The sequence below is a fragment of the Pleurodeles waltl genome, unplaced genomic scaffold (assembly GCF_031143425.1).
Source record: "Pleurodeles waltl isolate 20211129_DDA unplaced genomic scaffold, aPleWal1.hap1.20221129 scaffold_67, whole genome shotgun sequence".
NCBI classification, from domain to species: Eukaryota; Metazoa; Chordata; class Amphibia; order Caudata; family Salamandridae; genus Pleurodeles; species Pleurodeles waltl.
This window is the reverse complement of record NW_027150384.1, coordinates 2,266,956-2,282,617: the sequence shown is the minus strand read 5'-3', so window position 1 is coordinate 2,282,617 and position 15,662 is coordinate 2,266,956. Positions and strand designations below refer to the sequence as shown.

The 15,662-nt window shown below is 44.4% G+C and overlaps 1 non-coding gene across 1 annotated transcript; it reads left to right on the top strand.

The window, feature by feature from the left end:
• Positions 1 to 1,137: 1,137 nt before the first annotated feature.
• On the top strand, positions 1,138 to 1,220 carry TRNAL-CAG (transfer RNA leucine (anticodon CAG)). The gene has a single exon. It is a non-coding gene; the product is annotated as a tRNA-Leu (tRNA).
• The last annotated feature ends 14,442 nt before the right edge of the window (positions 1,221 to 15,662 follow it).

Sequence of the window (15,662 nt, the reverse complement as noted above, 5' to 3'; positions counted from 1 at the left end):
GAGCAATGTGGAACTACGTGGGAGCCAGCCCATGGTAAGCAGAGCAATGTGGAACCACGTGGGAGCCAGCCAATGGCAAGCAGAGCAATGTGGCGCTACATGGGAGTCAGTCAACGATAGGTAATATGACATAGCAGCCATGGAGGAGTCAGCCAATGGTAAGTAAAGGTAAGTAATGGGCAGGCTCTAAGCCCTTTCAAGATTTTTTTAAAAATTCAAGTGATTTCACAAGCACAAGGCAAACGCATTGCAGGTGAAAGCAAACAGAACTGGCGAAGGTCTACATGAAGCTCTCCTGACACAGTGCTCCCCTCCTCTAACATGTGCAGCCCCTCTGGGACTCAAGTCCTGTTTTAATCAAGGCTTTGATGCATTGGACTCCCCAAAAGGCACGTTGTTATTACATGTCTCACAAGATATGACTCATTAAATCCAGGCCCAAAAATGGTCCATCGAATAATTATTGTTTGCAGATACTTTTCAAAACCCAAACCAACATGTGAAATCTCAGTCACTGTTTTACAATTTTAAAAATATTGAAAAAACTAATATGTCATCACTATAGTTGAAAGCATTCATGACAGGTTGTATGAGACATAGAATGACATCTTGAAAAAGCTCTGCAGTTTATGACACACCAAAATTTAGGGGCATATTTAAAATCCCCTAGTGCCACCTTGCGCCACATTAACCTCATTATTTTTTACATTAATGTGGCCCAATGTGGCCAAAATCCCAGAGCGAATTTACAGAGCGGAGTAATGCACGCATTGAGCCACTCTGTAACCCTTTGAATTACATTATACCTGCACCAGGCATGATGTGCAAAGGGGGCATTCCCCCATTTGGGGACCGAAAAAAATGGTGCAAGGAAATCTACGAGTGATTGGCAGCTGTGCCTCACCTAGGTATGCCACCTGGCCTGCCAATCCTGTGGGAATTATTTTTCACCTCCCACCTCTTGGCTGCTCCATAGTAGCAAAATGTAAAGAAATATCTTGCATTTTTTTGTAAGAAAGGCAGCCCTGTTGTCATCAGAGGGTATATATCAAGTGCCATGACCTAGAAATAAAATGCACTTCTGAACACACACTGTTGTGACACACTATAGAAAATATTCTGCCAATGTTACCACCTGTCAGGATGGCCGAGTGGTCTAAGGCGCTGCGTTCAGGTCGCAGTCTCCTCTGGAGACGTGGGTTTGAATCCCACTTCTGACACCTTCTTTCAATGAACACCTCGTCTTTGGTCTACCAAAGCAAACTTTGCATTAACAAATACTAGCAACGTAAAACCACTGGCAGATTTTATAATCTCGATTGGCAAAGCGATATAATATTATTGGACAAAAGTTGCTTTTCACGATTTGATGTTATATATTTGAAAACACGTACAGTGCGTCATTTGCCTCCAAGCAAACAATACTTCACGGTGAGATTTAGAATTTCCTTTCTTTAACTTCCTCCTGTTGATGGTTTTTTTTGTATTACAAATTTGGCGCCATTCGCACGCACCCAGCCTGCTCCCTTCATAATCATGTCCCTGACCAGCCACAAGATGGCGCTCGATGATAAACTACTTCACCGAAGGTCACTCTCACTGCATAGTCTGGACTCAGTGACGCAGGTGATCCATCACTGGAACTGACACACCCTAGACATGCTGTGCAGGCCACAAATCCTGAACAAAGAGGGAGACTACAAAACTGCCAAGGTTTCAGATTACTATGCGTGACATTTTCATAATTTCTATGTAATTATGAGTGACATTTCAACGACTACGAGTGACACTTTCTCGCCAGAAAAATCAAGCGATGAAGCCCGTGTAAATATCGTGATATATCCAGAATCCTATATCTCCTGGTGTACACCAGCGCCACCTTGTGGTCTTTGATAAATACTACTCGGAGCTTTCCCAGCAAAGTGAGAAACTGGAACGAGAAGGTTTTACCGCACTTCAGGGCACGGTTATTCTGCGTGACAATCTCAGACATTGTGGCAATGCGGGAAAATGCCTGAAAATGCGATATTCTAACACGAGATGCGTGGCACTTTGAAGGGCTGGGACTGATTAGTATAAATCCCCTGAAATTATGTCACGTCGATGGACTTCACAGGGAGTGATCTCACGCTCCGATCACCCACTCACTTTAAAGGGAATGAACCTATTTTACGTTCATCGCTGAAATACAAATATTGCTAACTAAAATGTATGTATACAATGCATGTTTGTGACTAAGCCACGCATATATGTTAATCTTCTGTGAATGCAAACCAGTGTGTGTGTTTTTTAATGAATACACAATCCTACGGTTTTATAATAATACTTGCATTTATCACTGTTTAATAATTTGCACATTAAGAAGTAAGGAAGACTTGGTTCTCGCTTCGAGCGTGATCTCCCCAGAGTGACCCCATTTTGGGAACCTGGCTAAGCTGCACTAGTTGTGTTTTGTTTGTGAGAGGCTCACTGAGTGCCTGAATGAATGTCACAAAAGTGAGTGGTCAACGGGTTTTTCCACACATGGACTGATTTCCAGCAGACCCCTGATCATAGCAGCACTCCTAGCAGTTCCCAGGATTCGGACGTCCAGACTGGCAGATGCGCTTTCTCCTTTATGAAGCCTCAACAGTGGGACCCCTTTCATTATCTGTGGGTGCCTGGTCGAATTTGTAAATTACAGTAAAATCCAGCGGAGACCCTCCCCTGGGTGTTAAATGCCCAATGTTCTCATGCGGGAAAGAAGAAACCATGATGGAGGGAGAGCACCTCAGCAGCCAGAACCGCAGACCAGCATCCTCCTGCCCCAATCGCCTCCTGTGTACACAGATGGTCTGATTTTAACTGTTTTTTAGCCACTGTGAAATCTAACCATTCATAGGGGCATATTTACAAGCCCCTAGTGCCACCTTGCACCGACCTAGCGTAATTGTTTTGACGCCAAGGAGGCACTAAGACAGCTTTTCTCCCGCGCCGTATTTACACTTTGTAAACCCTTGTGTCACATTATGCCAGCGCCAGGCATAGTGTATGCAAGGGGGACATTCCGACGCAGGGAGGCCTGAAAAATGGCGCAGTGAAATTTACATTTCACTACGCCATTTTTACAGCCATTTTTAATGCCTGCTCAAAACAGATGTTAAAATGATGCACCCATTTTAATCAATGGGCTTCCCCGTGCTTTGCTGCACTAGAGTCAACATTTTTGACGCTGGTGCAGCAAAGCACCACAGTAGCATCAAAAATGTTGATGCTTTTGCCCTAACGACCACCATGGTGCACCCTATTGTAAACACAGTGCAACCATGGTGTCGTTAGTTGGGGCAAGGACGACGCAAGAAAAGTGGCGCATCGGGATCAATGGGCCACTTTCTTGTAAATATACCCCATAGTGCATGACAGGGCAGCATTCCCCAGCAGTTCCTTAATCCAAAGCCCCTTTATTAAAGGTCTGGAAATCAGAGAAGGTTGTGGGGGGATATAATGACTGGGTCACGGACGAAAGGGACTAAAATTAATGACGATTACCGGTAAGTAATTGAGGCATTACCTATACGTCCCTCGTCCTCGATCCAGTCATTTACCTATGAGGTACACCAAGGCAAAAAGAACAGGTCATAGATAAGGAATGAAGTTTAGTCCTGATCAATATATAATGCAATATCACAGCGATTTATGTGCTGATAACATGATCAGAAATGAAATAGCAGGAAAACATAGTTTGTAACACCATCGAGTGCAACACTCCTTCACCAGAATTCTGCTGAGCAATTTCCTTAACCCGTAGGGGCATATTTATGGAAAAGTGGCGCATCATTCATGGTGTGTCACGCCCCATTGCGTCCCCCTAACGATGCCATGTGTGCGCTGTATTTACAAAACTGCGCCCCATGGCGGTCATATCCACATTAGTGTCATAATTTATGGCGCTAATGTTGCGCTTTGCTGATGCAGCAAAACACAGGGAGGTCCATTGTTTTCAATGGGAGCGTCATCTTAACGCCTGCCTCAGGCAGGCCTTAATAATGAGGCTAAAAATGGTGCAGTGAAATCTAGTAAATTTCACTGGGTCATTTTTCTGGGCCTCCCTACGTTGAAACACCTCCCCTTGCATATGTTATGCCTATCTCAGGTATAATGTGGTACAAGCGTTTACAAAGTGGCGCAAAGCTTGCATTGTACCACTTTGTAAATATGGTGCGTGGGAAATGACACCTTAACGCCACTTTGCATTAAACAAATGAAACAAATGTGGCACAAGGTGGTGCTAGGGGCATCATAAATATGTCCTGTAGTGTCTTACAAGAGTGTGCTCCAAATCCCAAGTCTGTGCTCTGCATATTTCACCCAGCGCAAAACCCTGCATCTCCGCCCAAGAGGCCAACACCCATTTGGCTGAGCGACCCTGCAATCCCAAGGGCAGAGGGAGATCACAACTTGAATAAGCAAGTCGAATAGCCTCCTTTACCCATCGACTCAAGGTTATCCTGGTTGCCTTTTTACATCTTCTGAAGGCCAAAAGAGATAAACAGAGTCTGTCTTTCTAAACTCGCTGGATCTGTCAAGATAAATGGATAGAGCACTCTTAGCATCCAACAAGCTCACCATCTGTTCTTCAGAAGGAGAAGGAAAGAAAGTTGGAGGAATAGGTACCTGAGAAGAGTGAACCTTAGAATTGATTTTGGGAAGAAACGCAGGGTCTAATCTGAGCACTGCTGCGTCATCTAGAAGTGATAAGAATGGATGATGACAGAGTAAAGCAGCAGCTCCCCCAACCTTCTAGCAGAGGTGATAGCAACTAACAACAGAACTTTAAAGGAGAGACATTTGAAATCCACCAGCTCAAGGGCACAAATGGAGGTCACTGGAAAGCTTTAAGGACCAGAGGCAAATCCTAATGAGGAACCGAAGAGCAAGGAACAGGCCTAGAAATTGAAAATGTTTTAAGCATCCTAGACACCAAAAACTCTGCTCCTATAATCACATTTTCAATGTTATGAAAAGCTTGGATGGCATACCATTGAGATTTCAAGGTGGGCAGAGATACATTATTTCCACAGCCATACAAAAGAAACTGGAAGATGGAGGGGGCAGAGCAGGGCAAAGAAGAGAGCTCTCCTGCAGAATTCCATGTATTAAAATTCTTCCAATGTTTAGAATAAGCAGCCAAGGTAACTCTTATGGGTTTCAATTATTTGTGGAGCTAAACTTTGCTTCTCAGGATTCAGCCTCTCATCCTCCTGGTGAAAGGGTGAGATGAAGAGGAAGAAGAGGGCTGCAAGATTTCAGAGGAGAAGGAGATAGAGGAAGAATCCAAGGAGGTTGAAGGGCTATTGCCTTCAGAAGAGGGAACCGGGTTGTCCTGGGTGGAAATGGAACTACCACCTGGGCCTTCTCTTGAAGTACCTTTCATAACAATTTTTGTGTCAAAGGGAAAGGAGGAGAGGCAAATATAAGCTTCTTTGGCATTTGATGGCCAAAGCACCCACTCTCCAAACTCTTCACTCTGGAAATATGGAGAGAAACCTCAGGAGAAGAGCATTGATCCTGGAAGCAAAAAGGCTGTGTAAGGATCCCCAAACCTTTTGCAAATCTCTCTGAATGCCTTTTTGGACAGACGGAGGCTCTGAAAGGAGGGGAAATATCCACCTCAGGAGATTTGCCTCTGAAATGTTGAGAAAAATTGCAAATCTTTAGAAAATTATGAGACAAACACAAATATCTACATTTATAGAAACATATACAATTAAATCTCTTCTTGGCGCTGGGTACTGTCAACCCGATCTGGTTGCTGGAAGTTTTAAACAGTTGTCTTCAATGTTGGAAATTGCCAACGACGGTAAGGAATCAGCAACAGGATTTGAGGTTTCAAAATCAGTTTTTCTTTCACCACCGCAAGTCAAAGACCAATGAAACACAGGCCTGAAGTGAGAAGATTCCCTGGTAAGGGGCTTCTCGGGTCAGTGGCCAGTCACCATGTGTCCTTTAGTAGACACTACTTGAAAAGGTTCAGCATCGTAAAAAGCATCAAATTTTCGTTTCCTCAGCTATCGAGCGATCACCAAATCTCCTTTTCTGAATGAGAGGTCTTTCGCATGTCACCTCTTGTCTGCATACAGCTTCACTTTCTGTCTTTGAACCGGGTCCCTCATACAAATCAAGTTTTCATTTGTATCTTTCTCAGTGGTTCCTTTGGGTAGCTTGGTTGCCATTGCTTTTCCAAACATCAAAGCCACAGGACTTTCACTTGTGGTTGAGTGGGGTGTTGAACGATAAGCTCGTAAAGTAGAGTTCAGTACTGTTTTCAGACTGAGCTTCTCAAGTACTGCACGGTGCACTGCTTTCTTTAGCGTACTCATAAAATGCTCAACAAGTCCATTGGCCTGTGGCCACAAGAGTGTGATTTTTTTATTCTTTACATTTGAATGGTGTAGTATTGTATGTGTCAGCTTTGGTTATATTTTATTGCTTATTTTATGCTCAGGACATCTGTTCATTTATATCAAATGTTGTAGTTGGTATGGTCTGGTTACCCCTGCACCAGCTTTTGTATTATCCGGAATGCTCCAGGGTTCTGTGCTGTTGGAGCTAGAGGAGCTGTGTGCATGTGTGGCTTGAGTTTCTGTTACCTTCATCTCTTCAAAAATAAAGAAGAATTTTTTATAACTATTCAGACTGCAACTTCTTACATCGCTTAGAGGAATTACTACACTTTGGTGACGTTTTGGACTTTGAACTCACAATGGATTAGCAGGAAACTCCAACACGCTCATGGGTCTTGTCACACTATAAGGTACTGTGATTTTTTAACTGTGTGACGTTTATTTGTCTTCCCTTCATTTTTTTCCCTATTTTTTCAAGAAAAAGAAAAACTCAGTATCTTTTCATGTGGTTTTGTACGTGTTATTTTTCTTTACCGGCTCCCTTTCCATTGCCGGGACAACGTCTTTGTTTGCGCGAGGATCTATGCGTCTTGTTTCCTAGACAACGCATTTTCCTCTGCTGAAGCTTTGTGTCCGTTTCTTAGCAACCTCAAGCGTCTCACGTTTTGTTGCCGCGCTCTTCGATCACGAGCTTTACTAGTGGCTCTGTCATTTCTAGGCAAGCGCATGATTTGAAACTTTCCTTGCAGTTTTGTTTCAATTCAGCACGCGCCGCTAGAGATATTATCATGAAGCTTTCCTGGCAGATTTATTTCATTTGAGGATTTGCCGCTTACAATGCTTATAACAAAGCTTTCCTCGCAACTTTATTTCGCAGCTGCACACGCAGTTTGTGATTTTAATCTCTAGTTTTCAGCATCGTAGAAGAGCACGCTTGAAGCATTTGAATTTTTCCCTGTGACTGTATGCTTTCTTTCAAAGCACCCTGCTGGCTTCAAATATTGTCCATTGTTTGTTTGCAGATTTCTCCGGCTCCTCTGGACTTTACAATCCATATTACTAGACTCCTGTTCATTAATTGTTTTTCTATTTTCATTTAATTTTTAATGCTACCATCTAAGATCTGAGTATACTTTTATTTTTTTTTCTCTGTTCTTCATCATCTGTTTTCGGAATTATGCAAAACATTACTCTGCCGCTGTTATTTTTGTCATTACCAGGAGATCCACCTATTCCGTGGAACAAGTGGAAAAAAGTATTCCTTACTTATATTCGTGTTTGTGGCAGCAATTTATCGGCGGACAGAAAGACCTCTGTTCTACAACATTGTTTAGGAGCGGAAAGACAGGAGTTTTTGGAGACTTTACCTTCGATCATTACTCCTGATGGCGCAGACGGAGATACTACTTTAAATGAATTTGAGATAACATTGCTTAAATTGGACAGACATTACTTACCTAAAGTGTCAATTATTCTTCAAAGGTATTATTTTGGGAAATGTAAACAGAACAATACTGAAACTGTTGAGGACTTCGTAACAAACCTAGGTAAATTAGCAGCTCAAGGCAAGTTTGGAGGTACTTTAGATGAACGCATCTGAGATCAATTCATGCTAGAGTGCAGAAGTGATAAAGTAAGGGAAGCTTTGTGGTCAAAGGAGGATCCCACTCTGGAGGAGGTGTTGATTGTGGCTAAACAAATAGAGCATTCTGAATCTTGTATTGAGGATCTAAGGAAATCAAAAAATGTATCTCATACTATTCAATCCTTGGATGCTAAGTCTAAACCTAGGGGGAATACCAGTGCAAAATCAAAATTATTGTGTTTCAGATGCAATTCTCCATCACATTTAGCCAACAACAGAGATTGTCCTGCTTTTAATGTGGTGCGTAAGAAGTGTGGCAAGAAGGGTCATTTTGCCAGGTGTTGCAAGTCTTTAGAAAAAAAAATAGTGAAAGTAAATGAGGTTGAGTGTGATAAAGAGGATGATGATGGAAAAAGTTTTATTTTACAAATAGTTAATGATGTAAATTGTATCTCTAATGTTCGGTGTGAGTACCCTACCGATATTGTGGAGGTTGATGGTGTTAAAATACCAATGATGATGGACTCAGGGGTAAAGTTTACTTTAGTTTCGGATACTGATTATACTAAATATTTTCTGAACAAAGTGATTCTTCATGCACCTGATGTTACACCATTCAGTTACGGTGGGAAGCCTATAGAGTTAAAGGGCTACTTTGATGCTAGAATTGTTTTCAAAGGGAACACAATTGAAGGGAAGGTGTATGTTCCTGTTGTAGGTGTTACCATAGTGAGTTTGCCACATCAAAAATTATTGAGAATTATACTAAACCCCAACTCTGTACCCCAAGTACAAGTGCAGAAGGTTTGTAGTTGGGGTGAAGAATTGATGAACGAATTTCCGGATGTTTTCAATAGTAAGGTGGGCTGCGTTAAAGGGTATAAGCATCGCATTGTACTAAAAAAAGATGCTGCACCAGTCGCGTGTAGGGTCAGAAACATTCCCTTCAGTATTAGAGATAAAGTAAAAATGGAACTTCAGAGGCTGCTGTCTGAAGGCATAATTGAGAAAGTAGAGGCGGATGAATGGATCGCTCCGATTGTGGTTGCAACAAAAAGCGATGGAGACATTAGACTGTGTGTTGACTTAAGCAATCTAAACAAGGTAGTCATTGAGGATAGGTTTCCTCTACCTAATATAACTGAGATGGTTAGTTCTCTGGTGGATGCCAAGTACTTCACCACCTTAGATCTGAGTTCAGCATATCATCAAGTGCAGTTGTGCGAAGAGTCCAAGTTACTCACATCTTTTATTACACCCTTTAGGGTGTTCAAGTTCAATAGAATGCCTTTTGGACTCTGTTCAGCAGCATCGGTATTTCAAAGACTAATCAATGAAATTCTAGGTGACATTGTTGGTGTGAAATATTTTCAAGATGATGTTCTTATTTTCTCAAGTACCATTGAACAACATAAAGAATTGGTCAGGAAGGTGCTCGATACATCTCGATTAAAAGGAATTACATTGAAAGGCACCAAATGCAAGTTTTTCAAATCGGAAATTTTGTATTTAGGTCACATAATAACAGGTGATAGAGTTAGACCTAAGGAGGAGCTGGTGAAGTCTATTCTTGATTTGGCTGCTCCTGAAAATAAGGATGAGGTTCAAGTTTTTTTTGGGATGGTAGAATTTTACGCTAGGTTTATACCTGATTTGGCTAAAAGGAGCTGTTCTATTAGGAGTTTGCTCAAGAAAGTTACTGATTTTATTTGGGATTCTGAATGTCAAAAGGAGTTTGATGACTTAAAATTTGGTTTGTCTTCAGCGCAATCGCTTAGCAGTTTTCAATCTGGTCTTCCCTGCTCTATCACTACAGATGCCTCAAAGAAAGGTTTAGGTTGTGTCTTGAAGCAATTGAATGATGGCAAGGTGAATATTATTACTTTTGCTTCACAAGGTTTGTGAGGAGCAGAACGTAAATACTCAACAATTAAAAAAGAAGCCTTAGCTATATTCTGGGCTGTCAACAAATTTAAGCAGTTTCTTTGGGGTACTAGCTTTGAGGTACGCACTGATCATAAACCTCTATGTGAAATATTTGAGAAGAAAGGCTTGGACAATGTCTCTAGTCGTATATGTAAATGGATTGTTGGCCTTCAAGATTATCATTTTAGTGTGAAGTATGTTCCTGGATGTGAGAACAGGACTGCGGATTGTTTGTCCAGGATGAAGAAGAAAGAGTTGGATGAGTGTGAAAATGATAAGTCGCGGTGGGTGAATGAGGAAGTTAAAGTTTGTATTGTCACAGATGGATGTCTTTCTGAGGAAGAGTGGAAACAAGAGTTGAATAATGATGAGGAATTACTAAAGGTCAAGGACTTGCTGTCTGCTGGATTACGACCTGGTCATACTGTGGAAGTTAGTGAACAATTTAGGAAAATTTGACATGAGCTTTCTATACAAAATGGAGTGGTTGTAAGAGGGTGTAGATTGATTCCACCATGTAAACTACGTGAGCGTTTAATTGATCTGACACATAGTGGCCATCATGGTATATGTAAAGCTAAAGAAAGAATGAGGTGTGTGTATTTGGTGGCCGGGTATGGATCTAGCGGTTGAAAGAAAAGTTTGTGATTGTGTGGAATGTAAAATGGCAGATAAGACTTTAAAGCTTAGGACACAACCTATGGTGTTGAAAGAAATCCCTAAGGAGGTGTGGGAGGAAGTATCAATTTATATTTTGGGTCCTATAAGTGGAGGAACACTTTCCAAGTATGTATTAGTTCTCATGGATGGGTTGTCATGGTGGCCTGAAATATTGATTACTTCTGAAGTCACTTCTTTGAAGGTAGTAAGGTTTTTGGCGGTGTGTTTGGAAGGGAGGGTAATCCAAGATATATTTTATCTGATAATGGCGTACAGTTCACGTCTAAATTAATGTGTGAGTTTTTGAAGGAAAGGGGAATCATTCACAAAAAATGTGCTTTATATCATCCAGAAACCAATGGGATGGTGGAACGTTTTAACTGGACGTTGAAAGAAACCATTCAATTGGCAAAACAGGAGGTGATTGGGAGAGTATGGTTAAGCGTAAAGTTGAAGATTATAGGTTTACACTTCACACAAGCACCGGCCAGTCGCCTTTTGTCATCTTTAGAAAACTCGTTCCTCACACTAAAATAGATTCGCCATGGATTAAAGATTATACTAAGGAGCAATTTGACTATGAGAAGCAAAAAGAAATTGTTTTGAGCAGAGATTTGAGTTGTCAAAAGAAATGGAAACTTGTGTATGATTTACACAAGTCAGTGAAAGAAATACGTGTTAATGTGGGTGATTCCGTCAAAGTCAGGTTGCCAGGTAAAACGGGCAGTGGACAGTCTCACTACAGTAAAGTTTTTTAAGTTATCAAGGTGTTTAAGGGAGCTGTTAAGGTGGATGATGGACGTATTTGGAACCTTAATAGAGTTGTCAAGATAAAATAATATGTTTTTTTGTTTCATTTTCTCTTATATTTAAACAACTTTTGTGTGTGTTTTTAAAGGGGAAGGGTGGTGTAGTATTGTATGTGTCAACTTAGGTTATATTTTATTGTAAAGCTTATTTTATACTCAGGACATCTGTTCATTTATATCAAATGTTGTAGTTGGTATGGTCTGGTTACCCCTACACCAGCTTTTGTATTATCAGGAATTCTCCAGGGTTCTATACTGTTGGAGCTAGAGGAGCTGTGTGCAGGTGTGGCTTGAGTTTCTGTTACCTTCATCTCTTCAAAAATAAAGAAGAATTTTCTATAACTATTCAGATTGCAACTTCTTACATCGCTTAGAAGAATTATTACAGATGCCCCAAAAATTCTTTAAATTCTTTGCTGTTGAAGGGTGGGCCATTGTCAGACTTCACAATGGCTGGCAAACGCCATGTTGCAAATATGCCATCAAGATTTTCAATTACTCGCTCATGTGTCTAGATGAGAGGTCTTCGACCAAAGGAAAACGTGAATATTCAGCTATTATCACCATTAAATGATGTCCATTGGCAAGTGGACCAAAAAAGCAATGGGTATTCTCTCCCGGGCATGTTTAGGAAGTTCTGACATGTCTAAATTATGCTAAGTGACTTTGGTTGGCAAGCAATTGCATTTGTGACAAGCCTTGAGCTGCTTTTCCACTCTTTCATCTCGGATATAGAATCCAAACTCGGTCTCGGAGCGCTCTCTTTGAAGCAACATTACCATGATGCCCTTTGTGAGCCACTTCTATCACCTTTTGTCGTAGAATCCACAATATAGTAGCTGGTGTACTTGACTTTACAATGAAATTGATGTAGGCCTCAGCTGTTTAGGATGCAGTGCCATGACCTTGAATGGGCACTCCCGAAAAGTAGTCAGCAGGATTGTGATCCTTTCCTGGTCGATGGACAATTGTATAATCATACTCTTGCAATCGTATTCCCCATCATTCAATTTGAGGAGGCATCTTGGCTTTTAAATTGCCGAAGACAGTCAGCAAGACTTGATGTTGAGTCACGAGCGTAAAAGGCTTTCCGTACAGGAATACATGGAAATGTCCACAAGCCCCTACTACAGCCAAACTTTCCTTTTCAGGCTGTGAGCGCATTCTGTTTGAGACAAACTTCTACTACATAGGGCACAATGGCCCTCATTATGACCTTGGCGGGTGGCTGAAGCTGCCCACCAGATATGACCGCCGGGCGGCCGCCAATGCAGCAGCACTCCCGCCACAAAAATTTTGAGATCCCCGCTGGGCCGGCGGGCCGAAACCTGGTTTCCGCCCACCGTCCCAGCGGGGATCTCGGCCGCTACACAGGAGCTGGCTCCAAATGGAGCCGGCGTTGTTGCGGCCGTGCAACGGATGCAGTTGCACCCGTCGCGTTTTTCACTGTCTGCATAGCAGACAGTGAAAAGCTGCACAGGGCCCTGTCAGAGGGCCCCGTGACTCCCCGTATCGCCAGCCTTTTCCTGGCGGTTCAAACCGCCAGGAAAAGGCTGGCTGTAGGGTGACTCGTAATCCCCGGGGCAGCACTGCCCTGGCGGATTAGAACCGCTGGGGCCATTGTGGCGGAAAACCGCCGGCCCCGGCGGTGCGACCGCGGCGCTTCCGCCGCGGTCGTAATGACCCGGAATGCTCCGCCAGCCTGTTGGCAGTGATTCTGTCACAACAGCCCTGGCGGTCTTGGACCGCCGGGGTTGTAATGACCCCCAATATGTCTTCTTGCATTTGGGCGTCCACTCTGCTGTGCAAGTATAGGCCTTAACCCAACGGGGCTAGCATCAACTCCAATCTCGGTATGGAACCTTGGATTGAAGTACGCCATTTCTGTTGCATTTTCTATTATATGTTTTATTCTTTTGAAACTCTTTTCACATCCTTGTGATTATTTAAAAGAAACAAACATTCTTGGTTAGTTTTTGTAATGGAGTACTGATAGAGACAAAGGTGGTCATTACAACCCTGGCGCACGGTGTTTAAGCGGCGGTAAGACCGCCAACAGGCCGGCGGTAAACTTTTTGCAATTACGACCGTGGCGGAAACCGCCAACAAAGACAACCACTTTAACACTCCGACCGCCACGGCATTACAAACAAACAGCGCGGCGGTGACCGCCAACAGATAGGCGGGAGGCAATGTACCGCCCACACTATTACAACCCACCAATCCTCCACCTTTTCGGGGCGGATTCACCGCAGATAGAAACACGGCGGAAACAGGACTTCGAAGGGAAAACGCTCACCTCTACACACCCCACGAGGAACGAGGACACCATAGACCCGGAACTCCAAATTCTCCCTGCGATAGTCTTCCTGCTCCTCTACCAGGAGCACGAATGCCGGCGGCGAAGACCACGGTGAGTACTGCACCTATGACACTGGGGAGCGGGGAGGGAAAAGAGAGTGACACACACACGCAATACCCCCACCCTCACACGCTACAACACCCACACTAATACATATTGATACATCAAAGTTACCCCCCAAACTCCCCGGAAGAGTTCAAAGACAACAGAAGATGAGTGTAACAATTGTAATATATTAAAAGCAAGTAGACAAACATATATATATACATCATGTACAAAATATATACCAAGCATAGTAGTCCAGGTAGTGCTCCAATTAAGTCCGTGGAACACTGGGCCCACACGGTATGGGCGAGGCCTACACAAGATCCCCGACCATGATGGAGAGAACACTGCAGGGGCATCAGAGAGCAACAAAACAGGCACCCCAGGGGGAGGGAAAGGGGGGGCACCGCAGCTGGTTGAGTGCACAACGCCAAATCCACGAGAGGGCCACATGCCCGCTGTTAAATCCTGGGGAGTGCAAAGCCACAGTCTCTCAAGTCTCTACAGTACAGTGGGTGGTTTGCCCACTGTTCCATCCTGGGGAGTGCAAAGCCACAGTCTCTCAAGTCTCTACAGTACAGTGGGTGGGTTGCCCACTGTTCCATCCTGGGGAGTGCAAAGCCACAGTCTCTCAAGTCTCTACAGTACAATGGTTGGTTTGCCCACTGTTCCATCCTGGGGAGTGCAAAGCCACTGTCTCTCAAGTCTATACAGTGGGTGGGTTGTTCCATCCTGGGGAGTGCAAAGCCACAGTCTCTCAAGTGGATAACAGTCTCCACTGGTTCTGGAGGGGGCATGGTGCCTAGAGTGCTTCATCCTGCTAAGGACAGAGGTAGTGGATGGATCTCTCCACTGGTTCTAGAGGGGGCTTTGTGCCCAGAGTGCTTCATCCTGCCAAGGACTGAGGTAGTGGATGTAAATCTCCACTGGTTCTGGAGGGGGCTTTGTGTCCAGAGTGCTTCATCCTGCCAAGGACTGAGGTAGTGGATGGATCTCTCCACTGGTTCAGGAGGGGGCTTTGTGCCCAGAGTGCTTCATCCTGCCAAGGACTGAGGTAGTAGATGTAAATCTCCACTGGTTCTGGAGGGGGCTTTGTGCCCAGAGTGCTTCATCCTGCCAAGGGCTGAGGTAGTGGATGTAAATCTCCACTGGTTCTGAAGGGGGCATGGTGCCCAGAGTGCTTCATTCTGCCCGTGACGGACTCAGTAGCGTCAGTGCCCTTGGCGCTCATGGGCCAGCAGTGCTTGAGGCGGCGGTGCCCTGTTCAGCGGTGCATGAGACGGCGGTGCCCTGTTCAGCGGTTCTTGAGGCGGCGGTGCCCTGTTCAGCGGTGCATGAGACGGCAGTGCCCTGTTCAGTGGTGCATGAGACGGAGGTGCCCTGTTCAGCTGTTCTTGAGGCGGCGGTGCCCTGTTCAGCTGTGCATGAGACGGCGTTGCCCTGTTCAGCGGTTCTTGAGGCGGCGGTGCCCTGTTCAGTGGTGCATGAGACGGCGGTGCCCTGTTCAGCGGTTCTTGAGACGGCGATGCCCTATTCAGCGGTGCTTGGAGCGGCGGTCTCCATTGCAGTGACTCAGCTGCTGGTGGTCCTTCATGGCCCAGCGGGGCTTGTGCTGGTGGTCCTTCATGGCCCAGCGGGGCCTGTGCTGGCGGTGGCCTCCTGGGCAGCTGGGCTTGTGCTGCCGGTGGCCTCCTGGGCAGCTGGGCTTGTGCTGGCGGTGGCCTCCTGGGCAGCTGGGCTTGTGCTGGCGGTGGCCTCCTGGGCAGCTGGGCTGGTGCTGGTGGTGGCCTCCTGGGCAGCTGGGATGATGGCGGTCTTCTCCGCCGTGCTGCTCTTCCCAGACTTGGAAGGTGTCGCAGCTGACTCCACACTCCCACCTGTACCCCTGGTAG